At 37.1% G+C, this 26,964-nt stretch overlaps 1 protein-coding gene across 1 annotated transcript in view; it reads left to right on the top strand.

Annotated features, from left to right (window-relative positions):
* Positions 1 to 26,964, top strand: part of CHIC2 (cysteine rich hydrophobic domain 2) — a 53,986-nt gene that overhangs the window by 1,243 nt on the left and 25,779 nt on the right. The gene's annotated exons all lie outside the window — the stretch shown is intronic.

Genomic DNA, 26,964 nt, shown 5'->3' with positions numbered 1-26,964 from the left:
CATTTTAAAAGCCTGATATTATTCAAACAATAAGGAAGGAGCACTTTCTGAAAGGTCATGACTAATAAAGGAATGTGAAGACTTGAACCAAATAATGAGCTGTCCGGAAGCAGGAAGTTTTGTAATGTTTGTCTGAGAAGTTCAGAGTTTTGTACAAGTTGGAGAATTTATCCCTTTTCATTTTAGATCTCTGTTCAAATCCTAGGTCAAACTTCATGCTTGTCAGACATCTCTCCACTTCACCTTTTTAGTAAGATACAAAGGGCCAGTAAGTTTGAAATTGCCTGGAACACTTTATATTTTATTTTTGGCTTAGGGTGAGTGGGATGTGCAGTGAATAACTTTTAGTGAAATAGTAGGACTTCTCATATAAGACGGTCAGCAAAATCCTTGCATGTCTCAAAACATGATGTGACCAGCCATATTGTTGTTTTGGTGTGCTTATGTAATGCTTTGGTTTCTTTAGCACCTGTTAGTTTATATTCTGGTGACTTAGTATAAAAACACTGCATTATCTCTGTCACAGTGCCATGAGAAGACAATAAAATTTATCACTGTACTAACAGTTATTTAGTATTTTAAGTGTCATCACTAGCATAATTAAGTGTCATCACTAGCATAATTAAGGCATATAGCCAAATACTATGGGATATTAAATCTTTTTAACATATATCACAGAAATGTTTATATCTCAGAGCCTGCCATTTGTTTTGTTTGACTATTTGAACCTTAATGCATTCTTTTAAACCTAAGGAGTGCTTAAAGATTGGTTTTCAAACTTCGTCATGGTATCTGTCCACCTTAATTTCTGTAAGTTCCTCATATCAAAGAAAAGCTGGGAAAATTTTATGTTAAAAGGTGCAGCTATAGTTATAATGTTTCTTCTGTTTGAGTAAAAGAAAAGCTAAGTAACATTGTTGGGCATGATGGAAAAGTCAGAGAGCTCAGAACCGAATAGGTGATTAGTAAATTTGATTTTAGTTGGCTACTTACAGAGGTTAACAGAGTAGGGGAGAATTATTAGTGGTTCCCAATCTTAATTGCCCATTAGAACCACTTGGGGAGTTTTTGTCATTGCCCCAGTGAAAGTCAAGTATCTGAGTGAGGTCCTAGTTTGTTTAAAAAGTTCCACAAGTGACTCAAGTAGGTACCCAGGATTAAAAACTGCTATTCCAGAGTATTAAGAGAACTAAATGCCCCCAATAAACAGTATGCCTTTCTACATAGAAGTTAATTTTTCTGTGCTCTCTCTCAACAACTTCACTTTCTTTCCTGTTACTTTGGTTCTAGGCTCTGGGTTCAAATCTACCCTTTGCCACTTCTTGGGTAAATTATTTATCTATGACTCTTCATTTAAGATGGGGCTAGTTGTAGTCCCTAGTTGTTAAAATTAAGGATTAATTGAGACAGTACATGCAAAGAACTCATCACATTGTGTGGTACTGTGCTCAATAAATATAGCCTTTATTAATCATCCACACATAGAGTGTTCCTCTTTGAGAAACATAGGTATAAAGCACAGTACTGAGAAATCCAACTGCCATTCTCAAACCTAATAGTGATTCACTTTCGTCTTATTTTTCCATTTCTGGGCAATTTGTATGAGGGTAAATTGTGTGAAATATTTCAAGGAGAATTAATAAGAATCTTCTGCATTGAAGACCTAATCCTGTTTTGTGGTGACATAGATAAGTACGGTTAATAGTAGTACAAAACTTTTTGTATTATTCACAGGCATACTATGCCAGTAGGAGCCAGTTAATACCTATAATGGTTTTTGAAATTGGTGTTTGTGGGTTGCTGTAACTGTTGAGCATGTTCAGTTTTTCTTGCCTGCAAGTATAAATGGGAAGAGCCATTAAAATAGTTAAAAGACTACTGGTTAAGCTTATCACTGCAGCTGCCCTATCTGCTCCTCCTTTATTTAAACTAAGGAGCTGCTCAGAGCTGTTTTCCCTTACCGGTTTGAAGTCAATATAGTGTAATGTATAGAATCATCTGTAATCCACATCAATCTGAAACTATATAGATCCATTCATGTGTGTTTTTCACAGATTTCACTTTTGAGTAGACCTTTATGATTGATTATTTCTACTCTTTTCCCCTCTATGGTATCATACATCATATTATAATATTACTGTTATTTTATAAATCACTGTATTCTCGTATGACATAATGCGACATGTCATTATAATGATGTGAGAAAGTAAGTCATCTTTCATTTTCTACTACACAGGCAGGGCTTGGTTAGTTTTGTGGCATAATCAGATTTTGGGGATACAAGTATTTAAAATGTATAATTTGCCTAAATGAAGTTTGCTTTAATGTAGTTTCTAGTATTTTCATACTGACCACAGGTCAGGCTTAAACTGTGTACTTCCATTAAGAGCAGTATTCTCTCTTGATATTTTTCTAAATGAGTGTGAGAATTTCCTTCGTTTTTGGATTTGTATGTAGCAATATGGAGCAAGGTGGCAGCTCCAATAGGAAGAAATCTTATACAAAATAGTATTTTGAGGAAAAGTGGTATTTGAAGGAAGAGAGGGAAATGATAAGTTCCTGTTATTGCATAATTTTTATGTACATGTAATTTAAAAGACTTGAGCTCACACTTCAGTTAAAAGATTTTTCTGTGTGTGTGTGTGTACTTCTCAGTTTATTATATAATGAAGATGAAGGAAAGGTGATTAATTTATTAGGAGTTAATTGGCAAAATTGGTTAATATTTTTTAAAATTATGACATTCTTTTCCCCATAGAATAAATTTTTGTAACTATCATTTGTTGAAGAGTTTGATTTTTCACAGTGATGATAGCAGTGTGTTTAATTTAAAAATTAGAATTTAAAGTTAGGTTTTAGGCCAGTATTTCATGTCTAATCTGTCATCATAACTGACATTATCAATTCCTGTCTCATTTCATGCCCTCCCATATAAAAATCAAACTTGGAGCCTCCCTAGGAAATGTATAATTTTTGATTTCTAATATAAGCCTTGTCATAGAACCAGCTTATTTCTAGGTTTGTTTCTAATGTTATTCTCTTCTAATTTCACTAAATTACTGTGTCTTCGGGTACTTTCCTCTTAGGTATAATTTTTCTACCATGTCCACAAAAATTCTGCATCCTTTACCAGTTTTTATCGATAGCTGTGAGACATCACTCTCTATCATTCATCTCAGTTAAGCTGTGGAAAATTGAAAGATTTAGAAATGTGACTTGAAAAAATATGGAAACACTTTGGAATACAATAGGACTTTTGCATAGGAGACTTCACAGAACACCTCAGTATATATTGACCTTTCAGATGGCAGAGTTAAAAAAAATTCTGTCTTGAAATGTACTGGACCAAGATTCCTACTGCATGCTGTGGTAAGCAACAGGAGACCTGAATACAATTTGCTCAAGTAACAGATTCACTTCAGTTAAATAATTTTGTATACTTTTGTAACTCTAACCTCCTTACATAAAAAAACTCTAACCTCCTCAGCATAAATATTCCATTTTTAAAGATTAAACTTTTTGTTTGGAAACTTTTAAGGTTCTTCTTGATATTTCTCCACAAAACTGGATAGACCTTTGAAGGCAGGAATTATGCTTACTGGTTTTTATTTCTCCACTACTTAATACGGTGTCTGGAATAGTGAAGTGAAGTGAAAGTCACTCAGTTATGTCTGACTCTTTGCCACCCTATGGACTATACAGTCCATGGACTTCTCCAGGCCAGAATACTGGAGTGGGTAGCCTTTCTCTTCTCCAGGGGATCTTCCCAACCCAGGGATCGAACCCAGATCTCCTGCATTACAGGCGGATTTGTTTCCAGATGAGCCACAGGGGAGGCCCAAGAATACTGGAGTGGGTAGCACATCCGTTCTCTAGGGGATCTTTCCGACTCAGGAATTGATCTGGGGTCTCTTGCATTGCAGATGGATTCTTTACCCCCTGAGCTATCAGGGAAGCCCTGTCTGGAATATGATGGGTTCTGAAATGTTCTGTAAATAAATGAGGTAATTCCATACATCTTTGGATCTTGTCAAACTTGTCAAAAGAATAACTGTTTTCTTCTTTTTTTTTTTGTACCTCTGAATGAAGGCAAACTATTTTACAATAGAACTCTTATAATCACATTCATAAGATAAATGGATTATCATTTTTTACTTTTTTTTTTATTTTTGGCTGCACTTTCAGGATCTTAGTTCCCTGGCCAAAGATTGAATCCTGGTATGAAAGCACAGAGTCCTAACCACTGGACCTCCAGGAAATTCCCTGTTTGTCTTTTTCTAAAAAACAAATTTGGTGATTGTGAAAAAATTGTCTATGTTTAAAGTAGATATTATTTTCCCAGAGATTTTTCTTGCTCCTTATAATTTGAGAGGAAATTACTTTGATATAGAACATAGCATTGAGCATATTTCTGACACTATAAAGAAAAAAGTGCTCAATATCTTAACTGGACCAAGTGCTAAAGCTTCTCAGTGAGTAAACTTTCTTGAAGAAATGAGAAATATGGTAGTAAGCTTGTTTCAAAATTTTACTGTAATTTGAAATTCACATGATCAGTTCAGTCGCTCATTCGTATCCGACTCTTTGTGACCCCATGACTGCAGCACGACAGACTTCCCTGTCCATCACTGACTGCCAGACCTTACTCAAAATCATGTCCATCGAGTCTGTAATGCTATCCAACCATCTCATCCTCTGTTGTCCCCTTCTCCTCCTGCCTTCAATTTTTCCTAGCATCAGGGTCTTTTCCAGTGAGTCAGTTCTTTGCATCAGGTGGCCAGAGTATTAGAGTTTCTGCTTCAGCATCAGTCCTTCCAATGAATATTCAGGACTAATTTCCTTTAGGGTGGACTGGTTGGATCTCCTTGCAGTCCAGGGGACTCTCAAGAGTCTTCTCCAACACCACAGTTCAAAAGCATCAATTCTTCAGTGCTCAGCTTTCTTTATAGTCCAACTCTCACATCCATCCATGACTATTGGAAAACCCATAACTTTGACTAGATGGACCTTTGTTGGCAAAGTAATGTCTCTGCTTTTTAATATGCTGTCTAGGTTGGTCATAGCTTTTCTTCCAAGGAGCAAACATCTTTTAATTTCATGGCTGCACTCACCATCTGCAGTGATTTTGGAGCCCAAAAAGATAAAGTCTGTCACTGTTTCCATTGTTTCCCCATCTATCTGCCATGAAGTGATGGGACCAGATGCCATGATCTTAGTTTTCTGAATGTTGAGCTTTAAGCCAACTTTTTCACTCTCCTCTTTCACTTTCATCAAGAGGCTCTTTAGTTCTTCTTCACTTTCTGCCATAAGGGTGGTATCATCTGAATATGTGAGGTTATTGGTATTTCTCCCAGCAATCTTGATTCCCTCTTGTGCTTCATCCAGTCTAGCATTTCTCATGATCTACTCTGCATATAAGTTAAATAAGCAGGGTGACAATATACAGCCTTGACATACTCCTTTCCCAATTTTGAACCAGTCTGTTGTTCCATGTCCAGTTCTAACTGTTGCTTCCTGACCTGCATACAGATTTCTCAGGAGGCAGGTCAGGTGGTCTGGTATTCCCATCTCTTGAGGAATTTTCCTTCGTTTGTTGTGATCCACATAGTCAAAGGCTTTGGCAGTCAATAAAGCAGAAGTAGATGTTTTTTGGAACTCTCTCGCTTTTTCAATGATCCAACGAATGTTGGCAATTTGATCTCTGGTTCCTCTGCCTTTTCTAAATCCAGCTTGAATATCTGGAAGTTTACCGTTCATGTACTGTTGAAGCCTGGCTTGGAGAATTTTGAGCATTACTTTACTAGTGTGAGAGATGAGTGCAATTGTGCGGTAGTTTGAACATTCTTCAACATTGCCTTTCTTTGGGATTGGAATGAAAACTAACCTTTTCCAGTCCTTGGCCACTGCTGAGTTTTCCAAACTTGCTGGCATATACAGTGCAGCACTTTCACAGCATCATCTTTTAGGATTTGAAATAGATCAACTGGAATTCCATCACCTCCACTAACTTTGTAGTGATACTTCCTACAGCCCATTTGACTTTGCATTCTAAGATGTCTGGCTCTAGGTGAGTGATCACACCATCTTGGTTATCTGGGTCATGATCTTTTTTGTATATATCTTCTGTGTATTCTTGCCACCTCTTAATATCTTCTGCTCCTGTTAGGTCCATACCATTTCTGTCCTTTATGTGCCCATCTTTGCATGAAATGTTCACCTGGTATCTCTAATTTTCTTGAAGAGATTTCTAGTCTTTCCTATTCTATTGTTTTCCTCTATTTCTTTGCATTGATCACTGAGGAAGGCTTTCTTATTTCTCCTTGCTATTCTTTGGAACTCTGCATTCAAATGGGTATATATTGCTTTCTCCCCTTTGCCTGTCGCTTCTCTTCTTTTCTCAGCTATTTGTAAGACATCCTCAGACAACCATTTTGCCTTTTTGCATTTCTTTTTCTTGGGGGTGGTCTTGATCAAAATTTTACTGTAGTTTGAAATTCACATGATATTCCAGTCCAAACAGTTCAGTGTGGGATTTCTGCCTGCCAACAGATGTGAAATTATCTAGTACTTAAAATGTTATGTGTTTAGCTAAGTGGAATATAGGAACTAAATGGTGGAAAGTAAATGATAAGAGATTATTTATGATGGTAATCAAAAGGTCTTATTATTCTAAATAACATTATTCTAAAGAATAATATTTTTGAGAGCTGCTCTTGAATCCCAACTTGAGTTTATATTCCTAACAGGTTAAATGCCTAGGATATTAGATCAACTGTGTACTCAAAAGGGAATCTTTTTTTCTGTTTTTAGTAATTTTACTCTACTTTTTGTGCTGGGTCTTTGTTGCCCTGGGCTGGCTTTCTCTAGTTGTGAGCAGAGGATACACTTGTGGCAGAGCATGGTCTCTAGAGCTCAGTTGCTGTGGGGCACAGGCTCCGTTGCTCCATGGCACGTGGAATCTTCCCAGATAGGGGTCGAACCCGTGTCCCCTGTGTTGGCAGGCAGTTTCTATTGCACCACCAGGAAAGTTCAGAATGGAATCTTTTAAGTCTTTTTAGTATCTGTGGCTTAGCTTTTTAATCTACTATAAAGCTACTTAAGATATTATTCTCAGTGAAATTAAGCTTTAAAATATAACAGCAACAGATGCTTTTAAGTATCCTTACTCTGATGTCCTCTGTGTAAGATTTGTTGGTGACTTTTCACAATTTATTTCAGAATCCATTTGTAAAATCAGATGTATTATACCAATGTTTCCATGTTCATGCAGTCTAACTTACTCTCAGTACAGTATTTCTTAAACTTGCCTGATTATTAGAATCACTTGCCTGATTATCAGAATCAGTAAGGACATTTTAAAAAATACACATTTCAGATATCCCCAATTAGAATCTTTAAGGGAAGAGTCTAGGAATTTTTATTTTTGATAGGAGCATGGTTGATTCTTAGACACGTTTGGAAAGCAAGAGATGGTTCTGTGGAAAGAGTGGTCTCTGATGTCAAGCAGATTGATTTCAGTTCTCAGAAACTTCCAAACTGTAGCCATTAACCTTTCTTAACTTTTGTTTTCTCATCTGCAAAAGGGATATCTATCTCAGGGATTAGGTGTGACAGTCAGAAATAACTTACCTGATTCAGTTCAGTTCATTCGCTCAGTCATGTCCAACTCTTTGTGACCTCATGAACCTGGCAGCACACCAGACCTCCCTGTCCATCACTGACTGCCAGAGTCCACCCAAACCCATGTCCATCGAGTCAGTGATGCCATCCAACCATCTCATCCTCCGTCTTCCCCTTCTTCTCCTGCCCTCAATCTTTCCCAGCATCAGGGTCTTTTCCAGTGAGTCAGCTCTTTGCATCAGGTGGCCAAAGTATTGGAGTTTCAGCTTCAACATCAGTCCTTCCAATGAGCATCCAGGACTGATCTCCTTTAGGATGGTTATTACCTGAACCCATAATATACATTCAGCAAATTATTGCCGTATATTTTTATATTTATCCCTGCATGCGTATTTTTTGGTTAATCTTTATCATTGTCTTGAAAATCAGTCTGAAATATGCTCTCCTGGTTAAAGATCCTGTCAGAATTATCTGATTGAGTAGAGAAAACTTTTAATGAAAAGAAAATATTGACAGATTGGTACATAGTGATGTTCTTAGAGGCCTTTGAGGTATTTTAAAGTTTGAGGATGTTTTCTAAATGGCACTTTCTTTTGAATTTTGCATATGAGAGCTTTTGCTTTCTGTTTATGTTCTTCTTTTCTTTCTAATTGATCAGCTGTAGGTTAGAAATGAGACAACCAACTTTAAAAGACCAATGTATAAAGTAAGAGAAGTTGGTTCTGAGTGCTGGATTTAGATGCTTGAATTTTAATATTTGGGTTTTGAGATTCTTATCTCCTCAGAATATTTTTCAATTAATCCTTCATTATCAACTGTCTTGTTGAGGTTTCCTGACAAGTAATTTAACAAGTATTTATTAATACTTGTTATTTTATGCCCAGTATTATGTGAGGCTCTGAGTTTACAGTTACGAATGAAACATACATAGTTCCTCTGCCCTTGTGGAGCTTACAGCTAACAGATAAATTATGTCTAAGAGAGTTACTGCGAAGGAGACGTTAGCATCTGTGGCAGAGAATAATGTGATATAGAGAACCCCTCTGAGAAGGTAACGTTTAGGAAGGGTGAAAGAGTCCTGTGAAGAGCCCCGCAGGTCTGGAGAAGAGCAAAATACGTCTGGCTTGCCTGAGGAACTGAAAGGATGCTACTACTGTATTGTGGCTAGAACATAGGAAACAAAGGAGGTAGTTCCTTGAAATGAGGTTGGCAAGTTCAGTAGGGACCAAAAAGGATTATAGAGAGATTAGAGTGAAACTGGGGAGAGTAGTTAGGAGCTGTTGGAACAGTAAAGATGAGATGTTAGTGGCCTGATTTAGGGTGATGGACTTTAGATAAAGGAGGAATTACAATTCTGGTTGTAAGCCATCAAATTTAGCAACTTTTCTATGAGGTGTGGCAGAACATTTTCTCGGTCACTTTTGCCGTCTCATTTCCCAGTCGTGTTATTTTTTGTTTTCTTTCGGTCTTTGTTTTGGCTTTGTGGAGGGTGAGGTCAGAGACCCGTGGCTGCGCTTGCTGTCGACTTGAGACTGTCGTGATGGCACACCTGCGCTTCCTGCTCTGCTGCCGCGGGGCAGCTCAGTGTGGCAGAGAACAGTAGCTGCTCCGCAAGATCCTGGCTCTCCCACAGGCTCATAGGTTTTGAAGTGAGGACCTTTGTACCCTTTAGCTGCAAGTGTGTGGTGTTTGACAGTGATCTGTTTGTTATATTTGAGGAAAAGACTGATTTTTACGTTTTTACTCTTAAAGCTGAATTGTCTACATAAGGACTGAAATTTCCTCAAAGATCTGGAGAAATGATTTTCTTCTTCTTGATGCTCTTTTCCATTCTACGTGTAGTAAGTGAAGTTTACTTAGCGAAGAGTTGGTTGGACTATTGTTTTAACATGCTTTTGTTTTTTGATAAGAAGTGAATATATATGTCTGTATCTCTGTCTGCCTCATCTGTCTGTCTGTTTGTTTCCTGCAAGAGTAACTGGTTTTATTCTCTTTCATCATGCATTGTAAGTAATTACAGTGGAGTCCTTAATTAGTCCAGTGAAGGAGTTCCTATGTATCCAGCCTTCTTTCTCTGCCCTTTCTAAACTATCCAATTATAGATGTTGGAAGTGGGAGGGAAGTTCATGAGGGAGGGAATATATGTATGCATATAGCTGATTCACATTATTATATAGCAGAAACTAATACAACATTGTAAAGCAATTATATTCTAATTAATAAATTAAAATTTTTAAAAAAATTGTAAATGTTACTTGAAGTTGATATTTTGGTAGTCTGTGCTCCAAACCATTTCAACTGTATATTGCTTCTTAAATGGACATAGTTTATCATCATTGTGTCGCTCATCATGTTATATAAATTATGAAGCATACTCTAGACTGTATACAGATTAGATCTATAAAATCTTTTTTCCTTAGTCTGATACAGATAATGTAAAGTAGTTGAGTTAGATTAGTTGAATCCCTATATTATCAGAAGTAATACCATGAAGTTTAATTACTATGTATTTTACAAAACTTTCACTGCTTAACAACATATGTAATTGTCTGTTGAAAATATAATCTTAATAGTTGAAAATTAGTAAAATTCTAATACTAGAATATTATAAAACTGTATAGTGATGAGGTATAGTGATGAGTGATTGTAGTACATGATTTAAGTAAATTTTTGATTTCGCTAGTTTATGAATGAGATTATACTTTCACAGAGCTGGTTGAATTCAAATGTGTAGAATTTTGTCACAGTTAAAATTTTTAGACTTATATTCTGAGACTCATATATTTATGTCTCTAACTCCAGGGGTTCTGTATCTTCTGGGTGCACTTTCAGTTCTATCCTTCCATGAGCCACATTGATATTTAGATGTGTATTAAGGCAGCCAGATGGTTTTAAAGCATGATTTTTATGTATTAAAATCTATTAATTTCTCCTTTGATTATGACTTTATCTCCCAAAATAGCTAAAAAGTTGACTCCATTGAGCTCAGAGTTCAGCATTAGAAAATAAGTGCTGTCTTCACTTGCCATTTGTATAACTTACGTGTTCAGATTGAATCTGAAATTTCTGGTTTATATCTCAACACGCTAGCAAGTAATGCTCAAAATTCTCCAAGCCAGGCTTCAACAGTACGTGAACTGTGAACTTCCAGATGTTCAAGCTGGATTTAGAAAAGGCAGAGGAACCAGAGATCAAATTGCCAACATTTCATTGGGTCATCAAAAAAGCCAGAGAGTTCCAGAAAAACATCTACTTCTGCTTTATTGACTACGCCAAAGCCTTTGACTGTGTGGATCACAACAAACGATGGAAAATTCCTCAAGAGATGGGAATACCAGACCACCTGACCTGCCTCCTGAGAAATCTGTATGCAGGTCAGGAAGCAACAGTTAGAACTGGACATGGAACAACAGACTGGTTCAAAATTGGGAAAGGAGTATGTCAAGGCTGTATATTGTCACCCTGCTTATTTAACTTACATGCAGAGTAGATCATGAGAAATGCTAGACTGGATGAAGCACAAGAGGGAATCAAGATTGCTGGGAGAAATACCAATAACCTCATATATTCAGATGATACTGCCCTTATGGCAGAAAGTGAAGAAAAACTAAAGAGCCTCTTGATGAAAGTGAAAGAGGAGAGTGAAAATGTGAGAGTTGGACTATAAAGAAAGCTGAGCGCTGAAGAATTGATGCTTTTGAACTGTGGTGTTGGAGAAGACTCTTGAGAGTCCCTTGGACTGCAAGGAGATCCAACCAGTCCACCCTAAAGGAAATCAGTCCTGAATATTCATTGGAAGGACTGATGCTGAAGCTGAAACTCTAATACTCTGGCCACCTGATGCAAAGAACTGACTTATTGAGAAAGACCCTGATGCTGGAAAAGATTAAAGACAGAAGAAGAAGGGGACGACAGAGGATGAGATGGTTGGATGGCATCACAGACTCAATGAACATGAGTTTGAGTAAGCTCCGGGAGTTGGTGATGGACAGGGAAGTCTGTCGTGCTGCAGTCCATGGGGTCACAAAGAGTCAGACACGACTGAGCCACTGAACTGAACTGAACTGATGTTCATATGTGTTATCATATTGACAAGAAGATAACATTCTTTTGAGTCTATAGATTTGTATCGGTTGAGTGTCTCAGAGTCCAAAATATCCAAACTTAATTTGTATTTTTTCCCCCGGATCAGCTTTCAAGTGCAGCCTTTCCCTTCTCAGTGTATGGTATACCTGGTATCCTGTTTGCTTAGAGTAAAAAAGTCTGACACATCCTTGATGTCCCTATTTTTCTTTTACTGCATCTAATCTGTCAAGAAGTAAATCTCTTGACTTTGTCTTAAAAATATCCATGGCTGATTCATGTCAATGTATGGCAAAAACCACTACAATATTGTAAAGTAATTAGCCTCCAACAAATAAAAATAAATGGAAAAAAACATATCCAGAATCTAACCACTTTTTGCCATCTCTGTACTGCTGGTGTGAGTTGTCAATGTCTCTCTTCTGCCTTGTATTTCATACTTTTCTTTACCCTGCTCCCACCTTTGCTTCTCAACCTTTACAGTCTTTTTGGTACATCTGCCACTTTTAAAAGTGATTCTTTTAAAACAAATCAGATCATGTCTCTTTTCTGTCAGAACTCCCCATCTTCAGAATTAAAGATCCTTTTAATGACCTGTAAGACCCTACCTGATGTGGCCCATCATTATTTCTCTGACTTCCACCATTCTTCATTTGTTTACCCTAGTCTAGTCACACAAGCCTCCTTTCTATTCCCTGAATTATTCTAGGCACACTTATGGCTTAGGGCTTTGCACTGTTTGGTTCCACTTTCTGGAATATCCCTCTGCCCCAGATACCCAAATGGCTAGCTCCTTCACCTTCTTCACATCTTTCACAATTATCTTAATGAGTCCTATCTTCCTTTCTACTTAAAATTAAAACTCATCTACTTCCCCTTACTCTGTGCTTCTCTTTTTTCATAATGCTTCCTCTGTCAGAATGTGAAATGAGCCACACTTGGTAAAGAGTACAAACTTTAGCAAAGAGGAAAACTCTCAAACTTTGTTGACAGGAATAAAGTTTTAAAACTTTTTTCCATTTTTTGGTAGTAGTAGTTCTACCTATAAAATGTGAATCCAGAAAACCTGGCTATTTTTTTTTCCTTAAAAACTTTGAAATTGCATTTGACCTTTGGGCATAAGCGACCCTGAGAACAGGTTTTTTTATGTGAGGCAAGTAAACCTAGAAAATTTGCTTTCTTGAGATAATATATCTAGTTGATATCTGAACCAGGGTTAGAATTCAGGCATTGTTTCTCCATTGTGTTGCTCTTAATATTTTCACCACAGTAACTTCTTTGTGCCTTTCAACCTTTGTCTTACCTGCATGGATTCCTGGCCTCATGCTTGCCCATATTAGCTCCAACTGTTTAATTTTTCCTAGCTTTCCTTAGGGGCTTCTCTGGGGGCTCAGAAGGTAAAGAATCTGCCTGCAGTGCGGGAGACCAGGATTCACTCCCTGGGTTGGGAAGACGCCTAGAGAAGGGAATGGCTATCCACTCCAGTATTCTTGCCTGGAAAATTCCTTGGACAGAGAAGCCTGGTGGGCTTCCTGAACCCAGCACCTCTCTGTGTACCCTGTTTCCTCCACATTACCCCTGACCTTGGAGGTTGACCGAAAGTTGGAGTATCTCTGACAGTTAACATTAGTTAGCTTTATCATTGGCTATTTTATTTGCTAAGCTGTTTGAAGAGAGTGTTTGTGATGTCATTGTGATCTGGACATTCTCTAGTTTATCACTATCTTTAAAAAGTGAAAGTGAAGTTGCTTAGTTTTGTCTGACTCTTTGTGACCCCGTAGACTGTAGCCTATCATCTGTAGCCTCCATCCGTGGAATTTTCCAGGTGAGAATACTGGAGTGGGTTGCTGTTTCCTTCTCCAGGGGATCTTCTCGACCCAGGGATCGAACCCAGATTTCCCACGTTGCAGGCAGATGCTTTACCTTCTGAGCCACCAGGGAAGCCCCCATCATTATCTATAGTGGACATTAAATGATAATATTGTCAACTTTATTAGAAGGGTGATAACCATAATAAAAACATAGCATACATTTGCACTGTTTTGTAAAAATAAAAGCAGTTAAACATATGGAGTTTATGCAGTGCATTGTTGGTGGTTTATGTATGTGAACTCATTTAATGAGTTAGAGGTTATTATCCTTGGTGTATAAATAGGGAAACTGAGGCTCAGAAAAAGTAACTAACTTGCTCAAAGTGACACATCTAGAAAAGGCAGTCAAGATTTCAGTCTAGGCAGTCTGGCTCCAGAGTCTTGTTTGCTTAATTGCTTTTATTGAACCAGAGCAGCAAACTCAAGTGTTCTCTATATAATTCATCAACAGAAATACTTATAGGAAAATCTTATATATTTGGGGATTTTAGATACAAATGTGAAAAGCTCAAAACCAGGTTTTTCCCCCTAGATCCATATGAGAATGTTAATATTTATTGTGTGTTATTTTTTAATGCATTCTTGTAGTTTATCAGCATTTTAAAATTTATTTTTAAAATATTTATTTGGCTGCTCTGGGTGTTGTAGCTTGTGGGATCTTTAGTTGCAGCATGTGAAATCTTATAGTTGCAGCATGTAAACTCTTAGTTGTGACATGTGGGATCTAGTTCCTTGACCAGATATTGAACCTCAGGCCCCTTATATTGGGAGCATAGAGTCTTAGCCGCTGGACCACCAGGGAAGTCCCATATGTTGTTTTTAATTTTATAATTTCTGTTTGATGGAAAAAGTTTTTTTCCATCCAGTTCTCAAATGTTTTCTCAGTTGAGTTTCTAGTCCAAGGAGATAAATGTTTTCTTTGCTTACAATGAAAGTTATTAGAGGCATTGATCGGTAGTAGAAATTACCCAGGCTTGGGTTCAGGAGAATAAGGCTCTAGCCTAGATCTTACATGTTAATTAGTTATGATACCCAAGTTATTTGCATTCTATGCATCAATTTCTTCATTTGTAAAATTAAATATTTGGACCAAATGATGGTCATGGCCCTTTTAGCTTTCAGATTCAGAGATTCTATTGTTGTAGAGTTAGGAATTTTTTTTTTCTATTTAATTTTCAAATTCTTTACAATTTATTTAACATATACTTAAATATATGTTAAAAATCCTTAAAGTATGCTCTGAAATACACTTTAAACTAGTAGAATTATCTTGAAATCTAAACATGTCAGTTGCATGTATATTCCCTTAGGCAAGGTAAAAAAAAACTGCTTTATCTACTTTTTTTCAGGTTTAATACTTTTTCTAATTCTAATGAAAAGCATAAAGATTATTAAAAATTGAAAAGCAGTATTTCCCAGTGAAGCAGAAAGTAAATCATCTATTATCTCCAAGAGGAAATGGTCATTTAATATTTTGATGTATTTGTTCCTAATAAAATATTTGGTTTAAAAGTACACATATGTAATTATTGAAGTTTTGGAGAATATGAAATTGTGAAAGTGAAATACCACCCATAATATTATTGCCTAAGGTTAATCACTATTTTGATAAACTTTTTCTGTTTTTATGTTTATGTAAATATTTTTGTTAAAAAATTGAGACCATACTTACAATGTACTTTGTATTCTGCATTCTTTATTTAATATATTGGGAACATTTGCCAGTGTTATTACAGGTTCTTACATAGTCTGAAGTATTAGGCTCTATTAGATTCCAAGAACAGAAACACCCAGGGGTCCTTTCATAGTGCAGATTTTTTGTAAGAGTGCATGGAGACTAAAGAAGACAGGAAACTTTGCGATTGTATAGCCAGACTTCAAGGAGACTGGAATATTATTGTTTTGGATAATTGAGTGCAGCTCTGGTGATGAAGTTATTGTGTCATTTTTCTCAGCAGCATGTGTCCTTTGGTCTGGTGGTCTGTCACAGCAACTTACCTTTCAGTTCTAGCTTCTGCTGTTGCCACGAACTGGCAGACCTTTTTTTCCTTTTATCTTAACAGTTTCTGCTTACTGTTGGCTTCAGCCTATTCTTTTTTTTTTTTTTAAATTTGTTTTAACCTCTACTTACTCATAACTTTACTATATCTTGGCTTTCGCTTCAGCCTTCTTGTTACCATCTGTTGTTTCTTTCTCGGATACTTCAAGACAGAAGATCAGATTGAATTAGTTGATGTTGTCCAGGTTGGGTAGCCCTGGCCATCCCACAGCCCAGGAATTAGTTATTCTTAAAGCAAATGCCCATTTGTGATCTAATTCACCAGAGTTTAGGGGGATCCTAATTAGGCATGCATAGTAACAGGCTACTCTCTAGTGTAAATGGTTTTGAGCTATGTAGTATCTTTCAGATTAGTGTATCATAATTAATTTCATACAATTGTAGTCTTTTTACTGCTTTAAAACTTTCACTGTTAAAAGTAGCACTGCACTCAGAAACAAGGAAAATAAACACAGCACAAAACAAAATTGAAGTCAGATTGTTATACTTCCTTTTAAAAGGCAAAATTCACTGTGAGTTCAAAGTATATTTTAATTCAAAATAACAGTGCACCACTGGATTCTAAGAGACATTAATATGAGGAAATACAAGGAACCCAGAAGAATTAAAAATCAAAGTTAAAAAAAAAGGACACGATTATATGGACTAAAACTATAGAAAAGGTTGAAATGCATCCAGGAAAGCTGTTGATTAGTGAACCCCAAACTCCTTTTTTACTTATGATAACATACCTAGTTAATACCAAATAAAAGATTGAAATAGAAGAAATTATGTTGATGTTATCTGTTATAAAATACTTTTAATATATTTGCTTATATATCTACTGAAAAATAGATTCTATTTTAAGAAACAACAAATGAAACAAAATGCAGATCTCATTCACCAAAATAACACTGCAGAGACTTCCTTGGTGGTCCAGTGGTTAAGACTCAGCTCCCAACGCAGGTGGCCCAGATTCGATCCCTCCTCAGGGAACTAGATCCCACATGCCACAACTAAGACCCAAGGCAGCCAAATAAATAAGTATTTAAAACAAAAAAAACAACAGAAAACCACTAAATAATACTTGGTTATTCATGAACACGTCTGTGCCGCTGTAATGAATCTTTTTAAGACTCTTTGTGTGTGTGTGCACTCAGTTGTGTCTGACTCTTTGTGACCCCATAGACGGTAGTCCAGGCTCCTCTCTGTATGTACTGTCAAATTGTGTGCTTGAAGGGTTTATGATTTTGTAAGGTTTTCTCCTTTACATTCTAGATCATATGCTATGTGTATGTTTTTGTATTTTTTGCTTAACAGTATATGTTCATATTATTAGTTTGCAACTTCATTTTTAATAGTTGTCTAGTATTATGTTGAGATACTGTAGTAGTTTACTTAACATTCCCAACATTTTAGTTTTCTCTATTGTGAATAAAGTTTCAGGAAACTTAATTATGCATATGTTTTTATTCACATTTTAGATTATTTCTTAGGCAAGATCCCTGAAAGGAAAAATGACTATACCAAAAGTATAAATATTTTTAATGCAAAATTAATTTCTGAAATGGTTGTAATAATTTATAGTTCACTGACAGTACATGGATATTTTCCATCTTAAGACCTTTTTGCCAACATAAAATGTTTTTTAGTTTTATATCATCTATTAGTCTCTGTAGCTAACTAAATTAAGATGCTACCCATCTTGGATTATATCTTAAAATTATTAAGTGCTGCTTCCAGTTTTTTGAATTAATAAAATGTTAGGTTATTAGGTTGAATTCAGCTTCCTACCCATTCTTCTTCTTTCAAGCATATTGAATTATTATTTTAAGAAATTTGACCTTTTTATTACTGTCCATGGCCAATTATACTTTGACTTAGAATAAGTAATTATTATTATTATACTTAAAAACCTCAAACTTGAAGGAACATAATGGATAAAAGGAGTAATTTCTAATGCTGCCAAGTTAAACTGAAACATATGTCACTTTCATTGTTAACAAACCCTACCTCCTGCCAAACTTAAAAAAAGAAAAAGAACCAGCCCCTCTCCCCCAACCCTCCTGCTGAACTAGAACTAAGGTAGTATAAAAACTAAGTAACTTCTGTCACATCAAAATCATTAAAGATGGTATTTTGTAGTTGGCAAACATGAAGTACGTGGCTTTTCTTGTCCATTTAATAAAAAAGAATGGTTTCATTAAAACTTTATCTGACAATATTGCTTTGGTTGGTGTAGAATAGATTAAAAAAGCAAAAGCTTTGGTAGAAATAGAAGACATAGCAAAGAAAGTATTTGCTGTATTCTATGGACTGTGAAGAAAGCTGAGCGCCGAAAAATTGATGCTTTTGAACTGCGGTGTTGGAGAAGACTCTTGAGAGTCCCTTGGACTGCAAGGAGATCCAACCAGTCCATCCTAAAGGAGATTAGTACTGGGTGATCATTGAAAGGACTGATGCTGAAGCTGAAACTCCAATACTTTGGCCACCTCATGCGAAGAGTTGACTCATTGGAAAAGACCCTGATGCTGGGAAGGATTGGGGGCAGGAGGAGAAGGGGATGACAGAGGATGAGATGGCTGGATGGCATCACTGACTCGATGGGCATGAGTTTGAGTAAACTCCGGGAGTTGGTGATGGACAGGGAGGCCTGGTGTGCTGTGATTCATGGGGTCGCAAAGAGTGACTGAGCGACTGAACTGAACTGAACTGATACCAAATAAGGGAGAAGGCAATGGCACCCCACTCCAGTACTCTTGCCTGGAAAATCTCATGGACAGAGGAGCCTGGTAGGCTGCAGTCCATGAGGTTGCCTGGTAGGCTGCAGTCCGTGAGGTCACTAAGAGTTGGACACATCTGATCGACTTCCCTTTCACTTTTCACTTTCATGCATTGGAGAAGGAAATGGCAACCCACTCCAATGTTCTTGCCTAGAGAATCCCAGGGATGGGGGAGCCTGGTGGGCTGACGTCTGTGGGGTTGCATAGAGTCGTACATGACTGAAGTGACTTAGCAGCATACCAAATAAGACATTCCCTACTCTGGTAATCCAGCTGTTTGCTAGGAGAAAGCATGCTCTATTAAGTAGGACTCAACGAAAAGAGTGTTTTCAGCTTGCTGTTGAGAGCAATCTCATCAGTAGAGAAATTTGGATTACATCCTGGATTGTAGTGGTTTGAATAATGAATGGTAGGTGAGATAAAGAGATGAATGTGGAAGACTTTTTCAAGACACTGGATGAGGAAGGAAAAGAGATGGCTGACTTCATACGTTGAGAGAGAGCAAAATAGGAGTTCAGATTCTCAGGCTGAGTAGACTTAGGCAATTTTGTAAGCTTCGTGTAAAGGAGCCCCAAAAGAGGGAGAAATGAGTAGATTGCAGAGGAGACTGAAGGAGATGCACCGTAGCAAATGATTAGCTTGCCTCCATTGAGAAAGATGATCAAGTTACTGAGAGAAGGCAAAGCAGTTTTTTATTTCATTGGTTTTTTTCTCTTTGGTTGGAGTTAAGGAACTGTGGTTATCTGCAAAAAGAAAAAAAGTGGCTTGTGAGGATAAGGCTGAGCATACAGAGGAGCAGTTGTGAAGTATGGAAAAGGAAGCTGATTATGAATGATTTAAGATTGTTACAGCATTAATCTAACTGAAGTTAGATGTAATTTGTTTTTTTTTTTTTTCCTAGTGCAGCTCCAGGCAGTGGAAACTGAAGTGAAGAATGTAAACATTTCAATTGGATTGACAAAAGACTCTCTAGAGGTGCAGAAAATAAAGGGGTTTTTTGATTATGGTTAAATGATTAACTGTGTATTTCTGGCAGGTAAAGAGAAAGTAGAAGTCACATGGAGCAGATTTAGAATGGAAAAACAAGGAGGAGGAGTAAGGAGGAGTGGGTCACAACCAGACGTGAGGAAACAAATTTAATAAAGTGGGAGAAATGAAATGATTGATGGCTTAGTGGTAAGAGGAGAAATTTACAGTTCTGAATTTCAGGATATAATTCTAAATGTTGATGTTGGTTGCTGAATTAAATAGAAGTGAATTTCCTCAGAATAGATAAGGTCAGTTAATAGTTAGATTTTGGTGCTGGATATTGAATTATTTGGGATGAAGACAGGAGTTGTTGTAGAAGGAAAAAACTGTGACGTAAGTGTCTGTGTCCTTAGAGAGTGTGAAGTTGTGCAGAAAAGAACGTAGCAGACTTGAGACTGCTATCCTTAAAAAGCTTTGTTTGCTGTGTTGGTTTTTGGTTGGTGTCTGAGAACTTGTACTTTGGAAGTGTTCCCAGTATGCCCAGAATTGATAAGAATGGCTCACTGTGCCTAATCTGTTTGTACAAATAATGTGATTTGTACTGAACGTCTGCTTTCCTTCTGGGTGTCCGGAATTTTGGTACATGCTAAATAGAGGGGGCCTATGTGACCAGTCCCTGGTAAAGGCTTTGGTACTGACTCTAATGAGCTTTCCTGGTAGACAGTGTTATATATATGTAGTGAAAACTAGTTCCTAGAGGAACTGAGCACATCCTGTATTCTTCATTGAGAAGAGATTCTTGCAGGCTTGTTTCTAGTTTCCTCTAGACTTCATCCCATATGCCTCTTCCCTTTGCTGATTTTGCTTTGTACCCTTTCGCTGTAGTAAATCTAGCTCTGAGTACAACAATATGTTGAGTCCCTTGAGTCTTCCTAGTGAATCATCAAACCGGAGGATGATCTTGGGGATCCTCAGTACAGAGGGAGTGACCTGGAATACTGAAAATGATGGTTGGGGCTTGGGATAGTGTGAGAATCATGTGCATCAGAAGAGAGAACAGTGCAGTGGAAGTTTGCAGTGAGGAGTTAGTGAAATGTAAACCATTTTTCTGGCTTGGAAATTAATTTATTTAGCAAATATTTATTGAATATCAGGCATTGGGCCGGACATTTTGAATATAAAGATAGTTAAGATATCATGCCTACCTATAACCATCTCACTGATTATCAAGATAGGGAATTAGGCTTATGACATTATTATAATGAGACATGATAACTGGCTATGCAAGAGAGAATATAGTCAAGTATTATGAGAACATGGAAGATGGAGTCTGGAAGACGGACTCCAGAGAATGAGCTGTAGTTGAGAATTTCTAAGGAGAGATTGTCATTTCATAGGAGAAAATATACCTATTTAAGGTATCCAAGTAGCAGATCAATAATTAAAGGTTCCAAAGTTAAATATTAAAAGAAGTTTGGCAAGGGTAGGCTCTGTCATGAAGAGAGGTTCTGAACTGGATGAAGATGAGAGTGCAGGATAGCAGATTAGAGTTTGGCTGTAGATGAGGAACAAGGAGACCGTGACATGACAGTAAAAGAAGCCTGTTTCAAGATTCCATTTAGACTTAGGTGTAAAGTTTCAGTCCCTTTGCAGAACTTCACCACGTGTATTGTAAGAACTTCTAAGAACTTTCAAAATTAACTCAATTTATAAAAAAGTAAGAATTGGAGGAATTTCCTGGCAGTTAAGTGGTTAGAACTCTGCACTTTCACTGCCAAGGGCCCAGATTCAATACTGGTCAGGGGACTAAAATCCACTGCATCCCCCACCCCCACACACAAGCAAAAGCTAAAAATTGTCCTCATAAATGCTTTCTTCCTTAAAGAAATTTTAAAAAGCTATGCAAGCCTTCCTTTGTAGGACTTTGTGATCATGAAATGTTACATAGAAGGTGCTCAATAGTTTGATTGGAATGAATTCTCTTTTTCTCCAAGTCCTAGTAGATTGTAAACTTGTACTATATAAGAGTAAAATAGGCTAAGTTTGATGTGCCAGTTTCTTCTTGCCATTTTTTGAAAACAGTTTAGATTTTTTTATCACTTCTAAAGCAATGATTATTTTAACAGTGATTCAGGACAAAATCTTTCAGGTAATAGGAATAGATGTAGATGTAGCTCAGCTCAGTTCAGTGGCTCAGTCTTGTCCGACTCTTTGTGACCTCATGGACTGCAGCACGCCAGACCTCCCTGTCCATCACCAACTCCCAGAGCTTACTCAAACTCATGTCCATTGAGCCATCTCATCCTCTGTCGTCCCCTTCTCCTCCTGCCTTTAATCTTTCCCAGCAACAGGGTCTTTTCCAGTGAGTCAGTTCTTCGCATCAGGTGCCCAAAGTATTGGAGTTTCAGCTTCAGCATCAGTCTTTCCAATGAATATTCAGGACTGGTTTCCTTTAGGATGGACTGATTGTATCTCCTTGCAGTCCAAGAGACTCTCAAGAGTCTTCTCCAACACCACAGCTCAAAAGCATCAATTCTTCAGCACTCAGTTTTCTTTATAGTCCAGCTCTCACATCCATACATGACTACTGGAAAAACCATAGCTTTGACTAGACAGACCTTTGTTGGCAAAGTAATGTCTCTGCTTTTAATATGCTGTCTAGGTTGGCATAGCTTTTCTTTCAGGGAGCAAGTGTCTTAATTTCATGGATGCAGTCACCATCTACAGTGATTTTGGAGCCCCCCAAAATCAAGTCTCTTACTGTTTTCCATTGTTTCCCCATCTATTTTCCATGAAGTGATGGAACTGGATGCCATGATCTTAGTTTTCTGAATGTTGAGTTTTAAGGCAACTTTTACCCTCTCCTCTTTCACGTTCATCAAGAAGCTCTTTAGTTCCTCTTCACTTTCTGCCATAAGGATGGTGTCATCTGTATATCTGAGGTTATTGATATTTCTCCTGGCAATCTTGATTCCAGCTTGTGCTTCATCCAGCCCAGCATTTTGAATCATGTACTCTGCATATAAGTTAAATAAGCAGGGTGACAGTATACAGCCTGACATAGTCCTTTCCCAATTTTGAACCAGTTTGTTGTTCCATGTCCAGTTCTAACTGTTGCTTTTTGACCTGCATACAGATTTCTCAGGAGGCAGGTCAGGTGGTCTGGTATTCCCATCTCTTGAAGAATTTTCCACCGTTTGTTGTGATCCACACAGTCAAAGGCTTTGGCATAGTCAGCAAAGCAGAAGTAGATGTTTTTCTGGAACTCTCTTGCTTTTTCAATGATCCAGCGAATGTTGGCAATTTGATCTCTGGTTCCTCTGCCTTTTCTAAATCCAGCTTGAATATCTGGAAGTTCATGGTTCACGTACTGCTGAAGCCTGGCTTGGAGGATTTTGAGCATTACGTTGCTAGTGTGTGAGATGAGTACAATTGTGTGGTAGTTTGAACATTCTTTGGCATTGCCATTCTTTGGGATTGGAATGAAAACTGACCTTTTCCAGTCCTGTGGCTACTGCTGAGTTTTCCAATTTTGCTGGCATATTGAGCACAGCACTTTAACAGCATTTTTAAGGATTTGAAATAGCTCAACTGGAATTCCATCATCTCCACCTAGATGCAGCACATGTCTACATTTTCTTTCAAACATCTAATGGACTGATAGGTAGTAAGTATTGAATGGTAATTAAGATAGTTGTTGATAACACTTTGTCAGTCTTCACTTTCTTCTTTGTTTCTTCTCTTTCCTTTTGCTTACCCTTTCTAACTTTTCCCTGCATTTTTCCTTCTTCTTTTATTGCTTATGGCTACGAAGGACACTTGTTAAAATCCACAGCTACTGCCTGTCTCCAACAGCAACGTTCAAAGCTAGGGAAAAAGTCATCTATTAAAGTAATATGCTTTGAAGTTAGTTTTTAAGGTATAAATGGTAGCTTATATTAAAGCAACCATTTTCTTTTCTTTTGTTTATATAGTGCTGGTATTCCGCCTCTTTTTTTTTTCTTTCAAGTAAAGCAAGACTCACTTCAGGTAGAACAGTTGATAGCATTTGTTGTCAATAAGTCCAGCTTTCAGATGAAAATTTGAATTTTTGGAAAACTTATATCTGCCACTGTGAGCTTGACAACTTCCCAAAACTTTTGATGAGATTGGTAGTTATGGTGTGATGATTCTGATATCACACAATGACGTGTATCAACATTTGGAAATCTGCATCACTTAATCTACCATGTTTTCCAAGGTACAGATATATGAACTTATAGAAATCAGGCATGGGTAAAAAAAGAAAGCTAGTAAAATAAAAGGTATACAGTGGATTTTAATTTAACAGAGTATTAAAAGTTCATTGATAAAATTTTTTTTCTGCCTTGCAAAAAATTCTTAGTAAGCTACCAACTTGTCAACTATTGTTAGAATATACACAATTTTCCAACTACATATCTGATGAAACTCCATTTTCTTTATAAACATTAACCAAAAGAGCATGGGGGATTACCGACGGTGGCTCAAGTGGTAAAGAATCTGTCTGCCAGTGCAGGAGACATGAGTTCCATCTCTGAGTTGGGAAGATCCCCTGTAGTAGGAAATAGCAACCCACTTTTTCTTGCCTGGAAAATTTCTGTGGGCAGAAGAGCCTGGCGGGCAGCAGTCCATGGGGTTGCAGAGTCAGACACGACTGAGCACTCATGCACACAAAAGAGCATGTTGCTACTGACTGAATGCAGAAAGAGATGTAAAAATTCAGTTCTCTCCCGTTGTTGGACATTAAAGAGATGTGTGAAGATCTCATTAAAGTTCTTTGCTTTGAAAAATATTTCTCATAAAAACATTTTCATTAGCATATAGTGGACTCATTTATGAAAAAATATTTTAAATGTTTTAAGGGTTTCAGTTCTAATGTATAATCCAAAATAGTGATAAATATAAATCGCATAAACTTAAGTTCAGTGAAGAGAGCAAAGAGGTCCTGACACCAAATGTTTAAATATGGCAGAGTACAAATGGAAAGGGTGCCTGGTTATCATGGCTTGATCTGCCTGTAATCATGAAGTACTTGATTTAAATTAAATGTCTTTTTAAGACTTTTAAAAGGAAAGCAAATTGCTGTTGGGATTCATTCCTGTGGGCTGGTGATACTCCGAGCTCTTCAACAGCAGTATTTTTTTGACACTCTTTACAGGTATTCTTGTTCAGAAGGTGGGAAACCACAAGTGAGGCAAAATGGAAACAGCATTGGCACCAAGTTAAAGGCTGGTGGCAGAGCTAAGCACTCCTATCTATTGTGAACATGTCATTCTTTTGGGGGCGAGAAGAAGAAAGAAGAAGGGTTACTATCTGTTTTAAGACACATCAAAAGTATGACTGAAGAGGGGAGTGCCTAAGGAAAGTCCTTGTACCTGCTAGCTCTTACTCAGAAGAATAATTACTAGCCTGACTTAAAAGGAACCTTGACTTACAGGAACATCAGGGCAATTAGCTGGTAGTGCTCCCTGGGTAAAGCATCAACACCCAGCCACTCAGCCCTGTTGTAAGGACTATCCAGTCTTGGGAAAGAAAGGAAATTGATGTTTATACTCATGCTGGACTGCTCCCTCCAACATAGCATATTACCTGGCAAACTACTGGTATTTGATAAAATAATCTTTTAAATATTTAAATATATTAAATATTAATGGCTGAAGATGGTAGGGGAAGACACTTATCTTTAGGAGACTTGGAGGTATCTGATTGTTGCTTTTCTAAAAAATTTTCAAAATCAGTTGGAAGGAGATGTGGTTAATTGCACTAATAAATGTGATTGAAATGAAACCTATTGATTAAAGGAGAAAGTCATCACACAAAAGGAAATGACACAAGAGATGGAAATGTATAATTTAGAAGCCAATACTCCGTAAACATTTGTTGAATTATATCTCCTCTAAGATAAATAGATGAAAAGGAAGTCCATTATCTAGAGACCTCAGAACTATCAGCAAGCACTGTACACCTTTTCCTCGTGCTAGGACCTTTGCAGTTGGAGGTGAATTATCTATAGGGGCAATTTCAGGTAGAACCACGTTGTTCTGAGGCCCCCGTATTACAAAATAGGTTTAGCTCAGAGTCTTGGTAAGACAATGTCATCAATACCAGAGTTATATTAAATAGTAATGGTTTATGTTTAGTGTGAAGAGAACTTTGTCTTGGACCTAGGTATTGTAGTTTTTTTTCATAAATAGTATCTATTGTTTATAAAGACATACTGATGTTATTTCAATGCTACTATTAAATAATTTTTGAAAGTACTTTAAGATGATGATAGGATGGTCTTTGATGCCACCATCTAGATGTTGTGGAGAAGTCTAGGTCATGATACAAATGACAACCTGACCCACAGAAGTGCTGTGATTGACTTGCACACTATTTTAAAGGTGGGAAATTTTGCATAGAGGTCTGGTTTTCTAGCTCCTCCTAGAAGAAGAAAGTCATACAGACTGTCAAAGGTAGGCCTGCATTCTAGTGTGACAGTAGTCAGCTAGATCTGACTCATGGCATTCACACAATACCTGGCCAGTCTCTACCACCCCTTACTGCCTTAACACAGACCACCTACTTGATTTCTCTCTGTGGCTTCACTGATGGTTGAGTCAGAAACCCTGGCCAGCTCTTTCATATAGACTATCCCAGGGAATCCCTCTTATCAGTGCCAGCTATTTAAGATGCAGTCTTATGTATTGAAGGATTGCTAAGACAGTGAATTTTAAGCATTTTCTTCATAGGAGAAAAAAAAAATACATGAGGTGATGGATATGAACTAGTGAACTTACTGTGGTAATCATTTCACAGTGTATGCATGTATCAAATCATTTGGTTGTATATCTTAAACTAATACAGTTTTATATGCCAAGTAAATCTCAGTAAAACTGGAAGAAAGATTTGGCTCCAGAATCCAGTAAAAATTATCATATATAAGCATCTCAATTTTATTTCCAGGGTGCAATCTGCTGTTACCAATGTGTCTATGTTTTTTCTTCCTTTCCTGCTAACTTATGCCAAGAAATAGTCAAGTGCCCAGTCAACCTTCATGATCTGTGCAAACATTTAAAAGCTTAAAGATGTTAAAATGTACTACCTTGGATTCATTTCTTTGGAAATATGTGTAGCAGATGTTATAGTATTTGAAAGTTAAAGTAGCCACGTTGTTCCAAATATTTTTAACATTCTCTAGGTATAATAGCAGTGTAGATATGCTGTTCTTAGAAAATGTTATTTGCATTCTTAGACAAGTTACTACTATGTTGAGTATTAACAAAATGCTCTTGACCTAAAGAGTAATTAATAGCAGAGATTTTAGCTTTCTTTCTGTTACTTAATTGGAAGAATCTTAGTAATTTTGACAAAATTGGACAGTTGTGTTGTTTTCCGTTTCATTACTATTTGGCTCACAAAGATAACTCCAAAAAAAGTGGTGTCTTTATATATTCTTAACCTTTTGTATAAAAGTTTTGATTCAGCTGAAAAATTGCTTTTTGCATTTCATACATTGCTAATTATAATGTCTTAAGCTTCCATTGTTGTTCTGTGTATAAAGTTGTGCTCTTATTTACTTGACCTTTTATTAAGT

Source organism: Odocoileus virginianus, chromosome 29 (assembly GCF_023699985.2).
Source record: "Odocoileus virginianus isolate 20LAN1187 ecotype Illinois chromosome 29, Ovbor_1.2, whole genome shotgun sequence".
Lineage (NCBI taxonomy): Eukaryota > Metazoa > Chordata > Mammalia > Artiodactyla > Cervidae > Odocoileus > Odocoileus virginianus.
Note: the sequence above shows the minus strand (reverse complement) of the source record. Positions and strands in the feature narration are given on the sequence as shown.